Source organism: Orycteropus afer, unplaced genomic scaffold (assembly GCF_000298275.1).
Source record: "Orycteropus afer afer isolate SDZICR_OR568_19922 unplaced genomic scaffold, OryAfe1.0 scaffold00258, whole genome shotgun sequence".
In the NCBI taxonomy this organism is placed as follows: Eukaryota; Metazoa; Chordata; class Mammalia; order Tubulidentata; family Orycteropodidae; genus Orycteropus; species Orycteropus afer.
In genome coordinates this window covers 3,799,091-3,816,460 of record NW_006921845.1, presented here as the reverse complement: position 1 = coordinate 3,816,460, position 17,370 = coordinate 3,799,091, and positions in this window count along the sequence as shown.

The window sequence follows — 17,370 nt, the reverse complement described above, 5'->3', positions numbered from 1 at the left end:
TCACATTGCTTGGTTCTACAATTGACACCAATGGAAGCAGCAGTCGGGACATCAGACAACATATGTTGTTGTTGTTGTTATGTGCCGTCGAGTCGACCCCGACTCATAGCGACCCCTCCTTGGGTTTCCAAGGCAGTATCACTACGGAAGTAGGATTGCCCAACCTATAGCACTGGGCAAATTGGCTGCAAAAAACCTCTTTCAAATGCTAAAGAGCAAAGATGTCTCCTTGAGGACTAAGGTGTGCCTGACACAAGCCATGGTATTTTCAATCGCCTCGTATGCATGTGAGAGCTGGACAATGAATAAGGAAGACCAAAGAAAAGTTGATGTTTTTGAGGTGTGGTGTTGGGGAAGAATACTGAAAGTACCATGAACTGCTAAAAGAACTAACAGATCTGTCCTTCAAGTAGTACAAACAGAATGCTACTTGGAGGTGAGAATGTCCAGAATTCATCTCACATACTTTGGTAATGTTGTCAGAAGGAACCATTCCCTGGAAAAGGATGTCATGCTTGGTATGGTGGAAAGTCAATGAAAGAGGGGAAGGCCCTCAACTAGATGAATTGACTCGGTGGCAGCAGCGATGGACTCAAGTACAACATGAATCATGGAGGTGGCTCAGGACTGGGCGGTGTTTCGTTCTGCTGTGCATAGGGTCACTATGAGTCGGAAATGACTCGACGGCACCTAACAACAACAACTCCTATTTCTAGATAAGCAAGATTACCAACCAACTCAACATCTCCATTCAAGTCTAAGTCATTCCAAACAGTATGCCCAAAGCCAGAATCCTAGAAGCCCTTACAAAGTGGCTCTTCCTGAAGCCTTTTACATCTCATTTGATAGCAATTTTATTTATCCAGTTCCTTAGGCCAAAACCTTTATTCCTTTTTCTCACATATCATAATCCATCTATCAGAAAATACTATTGGTCTTTACTTTGAAAATATATGCAGAATCCAACTACTTCTCACCACCTCTACTGAACAACAGCAACTGATAAACCCATGATCTGAGCCCCATCTTCTATTGCTTGGGTTACTAGCATAGTCTCCTTATATTGGTATTTGCCTTACTCAGTCTTTTCTCACCATAATGTACGGAAATATCCTTTTATAAAAATCAACTCTGCCTCAACACATTGCAGTGATTCCCATTTCACTCTGATTAAAGCTAAAGTCTTATTTGATCTTGCCCTTGCCACTCTATTATCTCTTTGACCTACTACTATCCCTTCACACATTCCACTGGCCTCTTTGCTGTTTCTTAAACATGCCAGGCATGCTTCTGCCTTGGGACCTTTGTGTACTCTCTTCTTTCTGCCTATGACACTCTTCCCCAGATATATACAGGGCATATAATTTGATTTTCCTCAGGCATTTGCTCAAATGGCACCCTCATTTCAAATTAAAACTGTGCACAAGACACTCCACTGCCAGATCCTGCATTCCTGAACCTCATTATCCTGTTTATTTTCCTCTTTTCCATAGCATCTACTTCTAAGAATATTATATATTGATTTATGTACTATGCTTATGTCTCTCTCCTCCTAAAATGTAGGATCTGTAAAAAAAGGAATTGGCATCTGTGTTGGTCATGTGTTTTCCTTTGCACGTGAAGTCACTCAGTAAGTGATGAATCGAATTGATTCTAATGAACTTCCAGGAAATGCATCTAAATTGATAACATTGTACCTACAAGAAATAAGGACTTGACTTAAAACAGTTTGATAGAGGATTGTGGTCTGAGATTCAATTAGATCATAAGACAAGAAGAGAGACAGCTGAATACATCATCCATTAGTTGGGAAAGAGGATATGGAATGAAGAATGATAACCTGGGAGAAAATTGAGGCATATTTTCTTTGTTTTAGTTTCTAAATCCAGGCAATATGTTTCCAGATAACTGAAGAAAGAGTTTGGAATAGACCATAACAATGTACTCTAAAATTTCATGAAAGAAGAGCTGGAAGTTAAACTTAAAAAAAGAAAGAAATCTAGCTTTCTCTTCTAGTGCTCATTGTCGTTCTATGAAGATACTCTGACTCACAGATGTCTGCCTGTGGTTTGTACCATTGAAAGCTTACTTGAGATCCATCTCATTAAAGCAGCCCTATACAAGAGCAACAGTCTATGAGACATTTATTTTACCAGCCTTGGTGATCTTAAGGAGAAATCAGGTAGCACAGTACTCTCAAGGTGTGGTCCCTGGACCTGCACCATTAGCATTGCCTATGAATGTGTTAGAATTGCAAATATTCAAGATTCATTCCACACACACACTTAATCAGAAACTTGAGGGGTAATGTCCAAGCATTCTGTGATTTAGTAAGCCCTCCAAATGATCATGATGCCAGCTCAGGTTTGAGAACCTCTGAGGAAGCAAAACAAGAGAAATCATCAAGATTGCTCATTTATAAATTCACAAGGGTTTTCTTGGCAGCAGATTTCTTTTGTTGATAAATGCAATAAATCATTAGGTCACCCAGCACCCAACAATGACTAATGGAATTTTCTCTTGCTGTAACCTTTGTATAAAGTTTTTTCTGGGCATTCTGCTTCAGCTTAAAGAGAAAGTGGTAGACTAATCACCAGGGCCCAGATATACTGAATCGGAATTTACATTTTAACAAGATCTCCCACCTGAGGATCTATAAGAAGTACCCAGGTAATGGTAATTCTTATAGATCCTCAGGTGGGAGATCTTGTTAAAATGTAGATTCTGATTCGGTATATCTGGGGAGGAAATCCAAGTTTTTCGCAGGGGGTTGAATGAACCAGTTGGAAGCCCTGCTGCTCCCATCCAGCAGCCTAATTTAACTGATTTCACAATGCTCTGAGTCACTGAGCACCAGGCTCTTCCTGTTAAGAGTTATGAAGCCAGAAAATAAAGAATCATTTCCCAACACCTCTTCAAGTTGACAATTCCATTTCAACACTAAAGATGACCATTACAAAATGTGAATTAAAGGAAAAAACTTAGGCTATGAATTTGTAAGAAAGTGATTTACTAATTCAAAATATTGATCCACAATCAGGTCACCAAGACTCCCTTTGCATATTCACACCAAAATGATCAGTTTCTAAAATGTTTTATTTACAAAATAGAACCCAGCGTAGCCTGTGAAGTCAAAAACAAACATTTCTTAGAATCTAATTTCCTGTAACTCCTTAGTCATTTAAAGGTAAACAGGGATCCCATTTTACAGATGTTGTAACAGAAGCTCAATGACTTATCTAACGCCATACTGTTATAGACAAAGTCAGGATAGACTGAGTCTCAGATTTCTTGGATTTTCATATAGGTGTCAATTCAATTTAATAGACATATATTAAGCACCTACTCTGTGCCAGACTCTGGGTTAAAGGATAGGGATATAAAAACTACTGATACCTGTCTTCAAGGAGCCCAATACAAGAAGTCCTGTGTCCCCGGTCATTTAATACATATCTTTCACTGACTTTGGAAGTTACAGTAAAGGAAAGGAATAGTAAAGAAATCTTTGAGCATCATGAGGTACATCAAGATCCCATTACCAATAATGCTCTATTCATCAAGTCACCAAGATGTCACATGCCTTATCATGTCCTATTTCATAGCCTACACAAAATTCAGAGATACCATATGTGAAAATGATAAGCCTGCAGAAACAAACAAACAAACAAAAAAACCCACTGCCATTGAGTCAATTCCAACTCAGCGACCCCCATTGGGTTTCCAAGGCAGTATATCTTTATGGAAGTATATTGCCCCATCTTCCTTCTGTGGAGTGGCTGCTGGGTTTGAACTGCTAACATTCTGGTTAGTGGTTATATATGTTAGGCCCTCTGCCACTGGAAGCTATACCACCGATATTTCAAATACCAGCAGGGTCACCCATGAGGGACAGGTTTCAGTGGAGCTCCCCGACTAAGACAGACTAGGAAAAAAGGCCTGGCAATTTACTTCTGAAAATTAACCAATAAACCCTATGGATTACTATAGAACATTATCTGACACAGATGAGCCCCTAGGTTGGCAAGCAATCAAAATACACAGTGGCTGAAAAAATGGACTTGAGTATGCCAGTGATCACGGAGACCATGCAGGACAGGACAACATTTGCACACGGCGTCTCCATGAGTCAGAGCTGACTTGATGATAAGTAACAACCAATGTACTCTGAGCAGCCTTAGTTCCTGGGTACATCCAGCTGAATATATCCAAGTTTATTCTATTATCAAAATAGCTGAGAAGAGTAACCAAAAATCACCTAAAGTATAGGAAAAATAGGACTTAAAAGAGCTAGGAGCTCTGGTAGCATAGCTAAGGCACTTGACTGCTAACCAGAAGGCTGGCAGTTCAAACCCACCAGTCACTCCTCAGAAGGAAGATGGAGCAATCTACTTCCATAGTGATACTGCCTGGGAAACCCAAGGGGGGGTCGCTATGAGTCAGGTCTGACTCGACAGCACATAACAACAACAACAACAAAAGAGTTAGGATTGCTTAATTAGAAAAACTTTCAAAAAAGAAAAAGGAGGTGAGTTTTAATAACTCAAAAATGTTCACAGTGTCCTTTTAAGATTAGCTTAGGTCAGTCAATAACAAAAGAAAAAAGTAAAAAAAGTTAGTTTCAAGTCACAGGAAAAAAGAAATAAAAAAGACCTAAGGAAGAAATTAGGGAGAACTTTTTCTAGAACACTAGAGCAGGTTATTGAAATAAATATTTCTCCTAGAAATATTTTGAAAGTGACTAGCTAATCCCATTTTTCAGCGGGTTTAAAGATAAGACGAAAAATGAAGTGTTAGAATAGTCATTTTCTTGAAGTTCCACTTTGAGACCTCTGTGAATGGTAACTAGATGGATTAAAAGTCTGTTTTCTTCTTTCACTCTTATTTGGCTGGTATGTCTAATTCCAGATTTGGAAACTCATAGACATTGCTAGGGAATGTACCATAGACTATGACTCACTATGAAAAGGACAAGTGTGTAAGTTGCCTTACCAGTGAAAAATCCTCTGCCTGCCCTCCTTTTTCTTTCTGGGACAAGATTTCAGTTCTTTCTCTCTGATTCATATCCTCAGGAAATTAACATGACACAAAATGGCTACGTGTTCAATAAAATATGTTTCAACCCACACTTTAAGAATGTAAGCTCTTTTCAACCCAGATGTTCTTTATGTCCCCAAGAAAACTTCCCTTCTGAAGAATTTGATGCAATTTGAGAAAGGTAAAACAGTCAGGATGCCATTCACACAATGATAGCATTATATATCTTTAGCCAATAGGTCTACAAAGTATACCTATCAATGGCAATCATTTTAAAGTTAGCAATTAATAGGAGAAAGAACTAAAGTTTTTTGAGCTTATGTGTGTCAGGTATGCTAGATACTGTTCTATAGTAATAGTTACTATTGAGTAACTATTCACCATTTATCAAATACTGTGCTAAATTCTACATGCGTCATTTCATTTAATCCACACAATAATTCCATGTGATAAATACTACTATGGACTCCGACTGGCAGATGAGGGAATAGGTGTAAAGAGGTTCACTAATCTGCTCAAGATGATGAAGAAAGCAAGAAGCAGAGATGGAATTCAAACACAGAACTGTTAACACCAGAACTTAAATTCTCAACTAACATCCTCATTTAATCCTTTAACAAAGGTAGCTATAATATCTCAATTATATAGATGAGTGCACTGAAGATTAAAGAAGATAATTTGATCTAGAACACTATGATTATAAAGGGGATTTGAACTCAAGTCAGGCCGACTCTAAAATTCATATTCTAAGCATATGGATATTAAATCCATAAGACAAGCAGATATCCTCACATTTACTCCATCTAAGTAATTAGTAAATCAAATTAAATTAAGGAACCCCTACTCTGTACAGAGTATTGCGTGTGAGACTTCGAAGCTACTCTGAAAGGATCAAGTTTATTTTATATCTCTCTCCAATGAATTTTGAATTCTAGTTGGCAGAGAAAATACACACATGAAATGGACTGAAGTCAGTTGCAATGCATTGTGTCAAGAGAAGTAAATAACATCTTGTGACTTGAATAAATGCAACGCAGGGGAAAGCGGTGATTAAAGGAGAAGAGGAGGTTTAATGTGAAGCGTATGATGAGTAGAGTTGATTCCATTGACTAATATCTTCCTGAGTATTCTGAGGATGGGGAGAAAAAATATTTTTGAGAGCTTATGGAAAGGAAATACAATCTTAACACTTTTGGGAAAGCTCTTATTAAAGATATGGCTCACTATCAGAGAGCAATGGAAAGGTTGAAGGAAAGGAAAGAATTTTCTGTGATTCTAACTAAAACTGCTAGCTAGTATTCTTTCTCTCATCAAGTAGAAACCTTAACAGCTATAAATCAAACCCAGACTCATTCTTTATAAAGAAAGGCAAAAGGTTAGATGCAAGGAAGAGAGTAAATTTCAACATTTTCTAATTCCATGAAATCTATCCAGTCAAATGGAAAAAAAACATTTTTTTTTCCAAATTAATCTTGGAATTAGAACTTTACTGGAGGAACGGACTAGAATGTTGATTACTGTATCATGCTCCCCACCTCCTATAAACCTCCAAGCTATTCAAGAATGAGCTGTTAAAAAAAAAAAAAAAAAAAAACTTGGGATGATAAATATGTATTCCCTACATACAAGATTATGTAGGAGTTCTGATAGCATAGGGCCTAAGGCACTTGACTGCTAACCAGAAGGCTGGCAGTTCAAATCCACCAGCCACTCCTCAGAAGGAAGTTGGGCAACCTACTTCCGTAGTGATACTGCCTCGGAAACCCAAGGAGGGATCACCGTGAGTTGGGTCTGACTCAACAGCACATAACAGTAACAACAACATGCAAGACTGTATCTAAGCTATGTTTGACTTTTCTTCAATCTAGGGCATGGACTTCAGCTTTCAGTAAAACTAAAGAACAGAATTTTCTAATCTATACTACACAGGAACAGGAAATATTCAAGATGTTAATGGGTATTACTGAATTTACTGAATAAAGCTGTTCTATGATCAAATAAGGAGTCCCTGGGTAGTACAAAGAGTTGAGCACTTGACTCCTAAGCAAAAGGTTGGCAGTTTGTATCCACCCAGAGCACCTGGAAAGAAAGGTCTGGCAATCTGCTTCCAAAGGCCATTGCCTTGAAAAGTCTATGTTGTTGTTGTTGTTATGTGCCATCGAGTCGGCCCCGACTCATAGAGACCCCTCCTTGGGTTTCCGAGGCAGTATCACTACGGAAGTAGGATTGCCCAACCTTCCTTCCGAGGAGTGGCTGGTGGGTTTGAACCAGCTGTCTGGTTAGCAGGCAAGTGTCTTAGCCACTATGTTCTATTATGTAACACGTGGGGTCACCATGAGTTGGAATCAACTTAATGACAACTGTTTTGTTTGACGGTCGAATAGGAGTCCCTGGATAGTGTAAATGGTTAGTATACTCAGTTGTTAATTTTAAGACTGAAGGTTTGAGTACACCCAGAAATATCATTTAAGAAAGACCTGACAATCTACTTCCAAAAAATCAACAACTGAAAACCCTATGGTGCACAGTTCTACTTTGACACACGTGTAGTTGCCATGAGTCAAAATCAACTTGATGGCAACTGGTTGGTTTGTGGTTAAATAGTTTTAGAAAAGCTGAGTTCAAACATTTTAATTTTGGGAGCCTTAAATATGCTCATGTGTATTTTGTATTTCCAATAGGGGCATATTTAGCAGTTATCAAACTTATTTAACCTTAGACTATCTCCTTATTTTATAGAATTGGTAGCCTTACCTCATCAACCTAGTATTCCATGAAAGAAGCCATGTTCTCCTTCCTTACATGAGTTTTAGAAAGCCAACTCACAAAAGGTGATGAGGTGGATGGAGTAACGAGTAGATAGAGAAGACTACACACAGGCCATGACTTTGATCCCACACCTGGGTGTGATGGACATCCATTTCCAAGTTCTCTGGATTCATCATTGAACAAGAGTGAGGGATAAATCTCTAATGTTCCATTCCATGTTTCTCACGGCCACCCTCACAGCATACCAGAAAAGCACTGTAGTCATTCTCCCTGTGTTGTCTCCCTCAAGGTTGGTTTCAGGGGAGAATCTGGAAGGCAGCATAGAAGTTTCTTACCAAAGGAGGGCCAAGGGCCCTCTAGAACTGAAGAAGTACAGAGAATGAAAGATTATTATTTCCTGAACACCTGGGTCAATTAAATTTTAGTATTTCACTCACAGACTTTGAAATATGCTCAAAGAGTTCAGATTCCTTCAGCGGGTCAATCTATATCTGCTGGACATACTTCACTGCCCTCTTCCACACTTGACCAGAGTGAAAGACTAACTCATATACAGAATACATTGGAATAACACTTCTCACAGATCCCGTGTGTGAGTGTGGCCCTTAAAAATGCCCCATCACGTATGCCCCATTTAAAGAGGAGGAAATGAAGAAATTGAGGGGGAAGTTTCACCTCTTAGAATTCTATTGCTAGAAGGAAATCCTTAGGCAAACCTGTCTACAAGAATGTGAATGTCAGCTCACTTAGTAGAGTGAACACCTTATAATCAGAACACCCAAACTACTTAATTCCTAGTACATCACATGTACAGCTGAGTCAGACTTCCTACAGTGAAATGGTGATTTCCTGCCCTATTCTCAGAGTCAAAAGAGTAAAAATGCCACAGTTGACTCACTAACAAGTTAGGAATTTTTTTTTTTTTTTTGCAAAAGCATTAATGAAGCTTTTAAGCAGTAGGTAAAATTGACATATCTCTCAAAGTAAATATTATACCTTTCCACGTAACTATATTTATATGTGAGCTCTGGTGATGTAGTAGATCAGGCACTTGACTCCTAACCAGAAGGTTAGCAGTTCAAACCCACCAACTGTTCCATGGAAGGAGACTAGGTGATCTACTTGCATTAAGATTTATAGCTATTGTCCAAATATTCTTGTCAATTAAGAATTTCCTATTTTATCAATAAGTGGATTTAAAATAATAATATATGTTTGTATAGCGCACTATATTTTATTGGGAGCTCTGGTGGCACAGTGCCTAAGGCACTTGACTGCTAACCAGAAGGCTGGTGGTTCAAACTGACCAGCCACTCCTTGGAAGGAAGGTTGGGCAATCTACTTCCGTAGTGATACTGCCTCAGAAACCCAAGGAGGGGTCATTATGAGTCAAAAACAACTCGACAGCACGTAACAACAACAATGACATATTTTATTAAGAACTTTCTTTTACATGCTTTATTTTATTTTCAGTATAACTCTGATAGATGGATTATAGTGATAATATATAGAAATAGAGATTTAGAAATTATCACTAAGATGATACCTAACAGAGTGAGATTAGAACCCAGTCCTTCAGATTTCAGATTCAGTAATGTCAACTTCACATGAAATTGAGTCAATATCCATGTTTTCTGAGGGATTTTTCTACTAAATCCATAGTGATCTCAATCTTTTCTCTATTCCTACGACTCGACGGCACATAACAACAACAACAACAACAACTGCATATTATACTGTAAAATTATGGCTTTGTTGGAAATAGTCTTGTTTTTCAATAATTTCTCTGTCTTATCTAATAAATGCTTGAAGATTCATACTCAAGGCTTTAGTGATCTGAAATGGACTGGTATTAGCCATTTTGACTTGGACAATCATATGATCTACTATGCCAGAGATGACAAATTGAAGAGGAATAGCATTGCATTCATTGTCAAAAAGAACATTTCAAGATCTATTCTGAAATATAATGCTGTCAGTGACAGTGTGATATCTGTACACCTATAAGGAAGACCAGTTAATATGGCTGTTATTCAAATTTATGCAACAATGCCAATGATGAAGAATTTAAAGATTTTTATCAGCTTCTACAGTCTAAAATTGATCAAACATTCAATCAAGATGCATTAGTAATTGATAATCACTAGTGATTGGAATGTAAGTTGGAAACATAGAAGAAGGACCAGTAGTTGGAAAACTTGGCCTTGGTGTCACAAACAACATGGGAGATGGCAGGAGAGAATTTTTTTTTGCCAGACCAATGACTTATTCATTGCAAACAATTTTTTCAACAACATAAAGGGTGAGTATATATGTGGACATTGCCAGACGGGATACACAGGAATCAAATCAACTACATCTGTGGAAAGAGAGGATGGAGAAGTTCATTATCAGTCAGAACAAGGCCAGGAACTAACTGCAGAAAAGACCATCAATCGCTAACATGAAAGTTCAAGTTGAAGCTGAAGAAAATTGAATCCAGTCCATGAAAGCCAAAGTACAACCTTGAGTATATCCCATCTGAATTTAGATATACCTCAAGAATAGATTTGACCGAACACCAGATGAACTGTGGGATAACATCAAGGACACATACATGAAGAAAGCAAGAGGTCATTAAAATGACAGGAACAAAAGAAAAGACCAAAATGGATGTCAGATGACACAGTGAAACTTGCAGTTAAACATAGAGTAGTTGAAGCGAATAGAAGAAAAGAAGAAGTAAAGGAGCTGAGCAGAAGATTTCAAAGGATAGCTCAAGAAGACAAAGTAAAGTTTTTAATGAAATGTGAAAGGACTTGGAGCCAGAAATACTTCCCAAAGGGAAAAAGCTGAAAGAAATTAATAAATTCAAGCCTCATGTTGCAACACTGAAAGATTTTATGTGAAAAAAGTTGAATGATGCAGGAAATATATATAAAAAAAAGATGGAAGGAATACAGAGTCACTGTACCAAAAAGAATTCCTTGTTATTCAACCATTTCAAGAGGTAGCATATGATAAAGAACCAATGGCACTGAAGGAAGAAGTCTAAACCGCACAGAAAGCACTGGTGAAAAACAGAGCTCTAGGAATTATAGGAATATCAATTGAGAAGTTTCAATAAACAAATGCAACACTGGGAACACTCATTTATGCCAAGAAATTTAGAAGAGAGCTACCTGGCCAACTGACTGGAAGAAATCCATATTTGTGCCCATTCCAAGGAAAGATGAGTCAACAGAATGTGGAAATTATCAAACAATATCATTAATATCACATGCAAGTAAAATTATGCTGAAGATAGTTAAAAAATGCTTGCAGCAGTACATCTGCTAGAAATTCAAGCCAGATTCAGAAGAGGACATGAGAAAAGGATATCATTGCTGATGTCAGATGCATCTTGGCTGAAAGCAGAGAATGCCAGAAAGATGTTTACCTGTATTTTATTGACTATACCAAGAAATTCAACTGTGTGGATCACAACAAATTATGGATAACACTGTGAAGAATAGGAATTCCAGAACACGTAATTGTGCTCATGAGAAACCTGTACATAGTAATGTGACCATTACTATGGTTCACAATGAAAATATTTGAGCATAGAATCAAAATGATAATATAGGGATCTCATCTTTTCTTTAAGGTAGCTTAGAACTTAATTGTGCTCATGAGGAACCTGTATGTAGACCAAGAAGCAGTCATGCAAACAGAATAAAGGAATACTGCTTGGTTTAAAATCAGGAAAAGTGTGTGTCAGGGCTGTATCCTTTTGCCATACATATTCAATTGGTATGCAGGGCAAAAATTCTAGAAGCTGGACTATATGAAGAAGAATGCAGCATCAAGATTGGAGAAAGACTCATTAACAACCTGAAATATGCAGATGACACAATCTTGCTTGCTGAAATGAAGAAGACTTGAAGCACTTACTGATAAAATTCAAAGACTTTAGCCCACATTATGGATTACACTTCAATAAAAAGAAAACAAAAATTCTCAAATCTGGACCAACAAGCAACATTATGATAAATGGAGAAAATATTGAAGTTGTTGAGGATTTCATTTGACTTGGATCCATAACATACACATATGGAAGCAGCAGTCAAGAAATCAAACAATATACTGTGGTGGGCAAATCTGCTGAAAATAAAAACAAACAAACAAACAAAAAACCTCTTTAAAGCATTGAACAGCAAAAATTTTGCCTTGAGGACTAAGGTGCACCTGACCAAAGCCATGATATTTTCAATTGTCTCATATGCATGTGAAAATTGGACAATGAATAAGGAAGACTAAAGAAGAATTGATGCATTTGAATTATGGTATTGGCAAAGAATATTGAATATACATACCATGGACTGCCAGAAGAACAAAGAAATCTGTTTTGGATGAAGTACAACCTGAAGGTTCCTTAGAAGTGAAGATGGTGAGACTTTGGACACATTATCAAGAGGGACCAGTTCCTGGAGAAAGACATTGTGGTAGTTAAATTTGTATGTCAACTTGGCTGGGCAGCTGGTGGTAGTTTTTCCCTATGATGAGACTGGCAATCAGCTCCATGGTGGGATCTACCACAAGCAGATGAGTAACTGCTTTGGGATGTAGTCTGCTTCCTGTATGTAAGGAGAAGTCTTGGGGATAATCTCTAGCTTATGGCACGCTTGACCTTGCATGTATCTGTGTCATTGCTCAGCAGCCTGCCATGCTCTGCTGACCTTGGGATTTACATTGGACTTGAATGAATGGCCTGCCGGTGGTTTGATAACGTGAGGACTGTGCCATTTTATTTGTCAACCTTGGACTTGTTAGCCGCAGCAGTCAGTAGCTGCCTGAGTGAAGAGATGCCTCTAGCTCCAGTGGGCCGGGAGCAAGAGGCAGAGCTGAAGCCCAAGGTTGAGGGGCTTTCACCCAACCCCTAGAGCCTGGCACTTTGAACTTGGATTTAAAGCCTCCAAACTGTGAGAGAATAAACTCCTGTTTGTTTAAGCCATCCCATTTGTGGTATATCCTTGTCAGAGTGGCACTAGGTAACCAGAACAGACATTATGCTTGGAAAAGTAGGTTAGCAGAAAAAGAAGAGCCTCAATAAGACACAGTGGCTGCAACAATGGACTCAAACATAGGGAAGACTGTGATGATTGGGCACAACCAGGCAGTGTTTTGTTCTGTTTTCCATAGGGTTGGTTACTATGAATTGGAATCGACTCAATGGTACCTAACAACAGTGACAACATCTTATCTACCCCATTCAAATATAAGCCTTGATTATGTCACACTTTCAGCTTCCCCTTGCTATTCCCACTGCAAAGAATGCTTTCTCCTTCCTCCCTGCCCACCCCACAACAAGGCTCAATCCTTCTACTCAGTCCACGTCAGGGTTGGCCCCTTTCTACCTCTTGGAAACTCCTTCTATCCTTTCCCATTCCTTTCCTTGCTCAGGGAGGTGGCTTCCCTATGTGTTTCCTATAGCACACAGCATTGACTTCTAGGATGGACTTATCCCACTGCAAGTATCTGCTTATCATGCATTTCCCACTTGACCTTGAACATCTTGAGAAAAGAAATCTTATGTTACTTATTTTTGAGTCCCCAAAACCCAGCATATAGTAAACTGTCAATAATTGATAAATAAATAGTTGAATAAATAAAGCAACTCCAAACCAAATAAGGCTGTTAATACCTTTGGGGAGTTTCTAGTCTTGTGGGGTAAAGAAACTTGTAAACAGACCACAATGAGTAACATGATGAGTACCTGCTACACACTGATGGAGCTCTGGGAGTGTAGAGAGGGAGGGACTGAGGCAGTCAGACCTCAGAGGAAATGAAGTTGAGCAGGGTCTTGAAAGAAGACGGTCACCAGACTGTGTGTGGAGCTGAAAGGAGTAGGGTAAACAGGTAGCAGCAGGAGAAGGCAGGCTCTTAAGTAGCTCTATATTTTTGGCTGTACAACATCTAGTCTGGGGGAGCTGAACCTCTCTTTACCCAACCTCATGGTTCTAATTGCAGCAGTCATTTATTTCCCTGGCCCCAGACAATTTCCCTATGATTTCACAAATATCTTACACCTCCTGGATCCAGCAAATCTGAGGGAATGTAGCTGCAAAAGGAGCAGGGAGGCACCATCTTCTGACCTCCTCCAACCCCACAAGAGGAATACAGAATCACCATCAGTAGCCCAAGGCCTGTTCCTGCAAGGTCAGACTTGCTGCCTCCCTCCAGCCCTTTCACCAACCCTAACACCAACTGTGCCTCCTGTAGCATCCACCACCTCTCTGCTGAGTTTGATAATTTGCTGCAGTGGCTGCACAGAATTCATAGATTATGGGTTTTATTAGGGAAGCACCAGGCAACAATTCAAGTTCAGGAACATGCTCAGTCTCTCTCAGCCCACCATCTCTCAGCCCACAGTTTCTCTCAGTCTCTCTCCTAGCAGTGCATGTCTCTCAGTGTCTCTCTCAGCAGTGTGTGTCTCTCAGTGTCTCAGCAGTGTGTGTCTCTCACATCTCTCAGTTGGCAGTGAGAGATTCTCTCTGCCTGTAGGAGGATTCCTTTTGAGTCTAGCAGAGTGGCCAAACTAACCAATCCCAACATCAGAATTCTATACACCTGAGAGAGAGAGAGAGAGAGAGAGAACTTCCCAGACGATTGCTTTGTGCCACTCTCAACAGAGAAATACCCCACGTGGATGACTTTAACAATCAGGAGCTACTCAGTTGGTTCATGGCAAATTCTACCACAGAGTTTACAAAGACTATGGCTAGAAACGCCACACTATTTAATATACTACACTGCAGTAGCTGACCCAGAGAGAGAAGCAGAGGACAAACATGGAGAAATCATGTTGTGGAAATGCTTGATTCTAGTCATTTCTGGAGCATTCAGTAGCCTTGTCTTTCCTGGATTTTTTCACTGTTGTTGTTATTGTTTATTTGTTTGTTTTAACATAAACAAAATCAAGTTGGGTAGCTATCATTTGCAAACACAAGAGACTTGAGCAACACAAAACCTTTTAAAAAAAAAAACCAAACTCCCTATAACATGCACATAGAGGTACACAGGAAATAGCTACTCAATAAATTCCTTGTATTTTATTCCTCAAATGGCCCTTTTCCCATCATCTAATTCTTTTGTTTTAAAATGGAAACACAGGTTAAGTATCTTGTCAAAGGTCACCCTTCCTATTCATCATAGAGTTTACACTGGAACTTCAATTTTCTCACCAGAACTGTGTTCTACGCACCATAGATTGCTTCCCTTACCATTTGCTGGCTAATATGCCTCAAATCAAGAAGACATCATGGAATACATATTTTTGTGGAAAAATTAAAATGAAGAAAGAATTCATGAGAAATGACTGACTATAAAGTAATAGTAGTATTATTTTTTTAGTTCATTCAACAAATAGTCCTTGACATGTATCTGGTATTGTGATAGGCAGGTATTTTGAGATGAACAAGGTATGCACCTTGACCTCAAGCATTTCACCACATAGAAATGGTAAAATACCCTCTCATAGGCCTATCATTCTGAGAGAACATGTACTTATTATATTTTCAATTGCTGGAAAATTCCTTTTGAACAGTTATGAGCTAAACAAAAACATCAGTCTCATAACTTTAAAGCTGCATGCAGGTTTATGCTTAATCAGAAATAGTATTACCCAGGTGGATCAATTGGATATGGCAGCTTTATATATATACAAAAAAAAAAAAAAATCCTCCAAAGACAATGATTTTCTCCCATCACATATATTCAAGACCATGCTACTTCTGAGGTCCACTATAAAACAGGCAGTTCAAAGATGTTTTGCCTAAGGGTAGACAGCATCACTGACCTAATGGGAACTATACTATTCAGGATGAGTAAGTTTTTCTGTGTTTGTTAAAATAATGACTTCCCAATTTTCTATTAAATTTCCAGACATGCATATATCCACCTAAGGCAGGTGCCTGGGCCACCTTAAGTCACCTTGAGTCCCTTCCAGCTCTGTGTTTTTACAATTGCTTATCTGGATTTCTCCAAACCTGTTATGGGCTAAAGAGCTATTTCTGTCCCGTTCTTTTCCTTATATAGGTCAAATCCTGTTGCAATGAGTACCATAACAATAACCACCTCTTGGCCTGGTTATTTTAGACAACCTGATAAAATAAGAATCAAGTATGACCTCCAAGCCAGAGTTGGCTGTTACAGAATTTGACCTGAATATTATTAAGTAAGGAATCAGTCAATGTCTTAAGTTTTTGTCTTCATGACATTGGGCCATGGCAGGGCAGTCAGGTGGAAGGTACAGAAAAATTGTCAGTGAGTCCAAACCACAACACCTAAGTTTCTGAGTCAATGACTCTACTTGTCTGAAAGATACTGTGGACTCAGAATATCTGGTGACCCAATGCTATGAGTTTCCATGTAAGAATCTGTCAAATTAAGCCAAAAAGTCTCAGGCCTAATTTCTCATATAGGTCTATTAATCAGCTCTTTTGTCTTACTGGGCACCTACAAATTTGAAGATTTTTTATTCTCACCCAGTGGGGCTAGATTCATGTTCCTTTTTGCAAATGTTATCTTTCTTCCTGGAATAAGGTGTGAGCAGTTGCTAAACTCACTGAAGGCAGGGATTTGCACCTATTTGCTTTCCTAGTGTATTTACTCTCTGGGTCCTCTTGCTAGTATTTTAGTTCCACAGAAGCATGAAATCTCATGCCTAGAACAATGTCTGGCACATAGTAGGTGCTCAACAATTGTTTGCTGAATGAATGAATGAATGAATGATTCAGTTATTCTTTGAGACTCACCTCCAGTGCCATCCTTCCTCTCCCATAGCAGTGCATCTTTCTTGTGGTCTCTTAGTACATTTGGATTTGTCTATTACCACACTAAGGAGTTCTGGTGGTGCAGTGCCTAAGGCATTTGACTGCTAACCAGAAGGTTGGCAGTTCAAACCTAACAGCCACTCTGCGGAAGGAAGACTGGGTAATCCACTTCCATAACGATTTACTGCCTCGGAAACCCAAAGGGGGTTTCTATGAGTTGGAATTGACTCGATGGCAGTGAGTTTGGTTTTTTTGGTTATTATCACACTGATAGCATATTCTCCTTACTGTTTGTTTTATCTCTCTCCAGCTAAACCAGGAGATATTTTATGGCAGGAACCATGTTTTATAACTCTATATACTTTGTGCCTAAAAAGAGCAGAAGTTCTATAAATGTTAATTGGTTGAACAATTGAAATAATGAATAAAACTGTTTTTCTTGTAGCAATGAATGCTGAAGATTTATGATTGAACATCACAACTCAAATTCTGCCTGGACTCCAGGGCTTTCCGTGGTTCAAACTGAAGAAGCCATGAGTCACTGGATTGGAGGGAAAGGGTGTTTGTTTGTGGAGGACTTGTTTCCCCACCTCGATGAATCACATATATAGTCACCCAAACTGCATCCTGTCTGGGGAAGTAACCAAAATCCCTATTTCTAGCCTCAATGGATTTTGGTTTTGTGAGTAAATGCCACTGGCATGCCATTAAATAAATACCCTCAGAAAGCCTCAGCCAGTCTTTTAACCTGTGACACTCAGGGTCATGGTAGAGG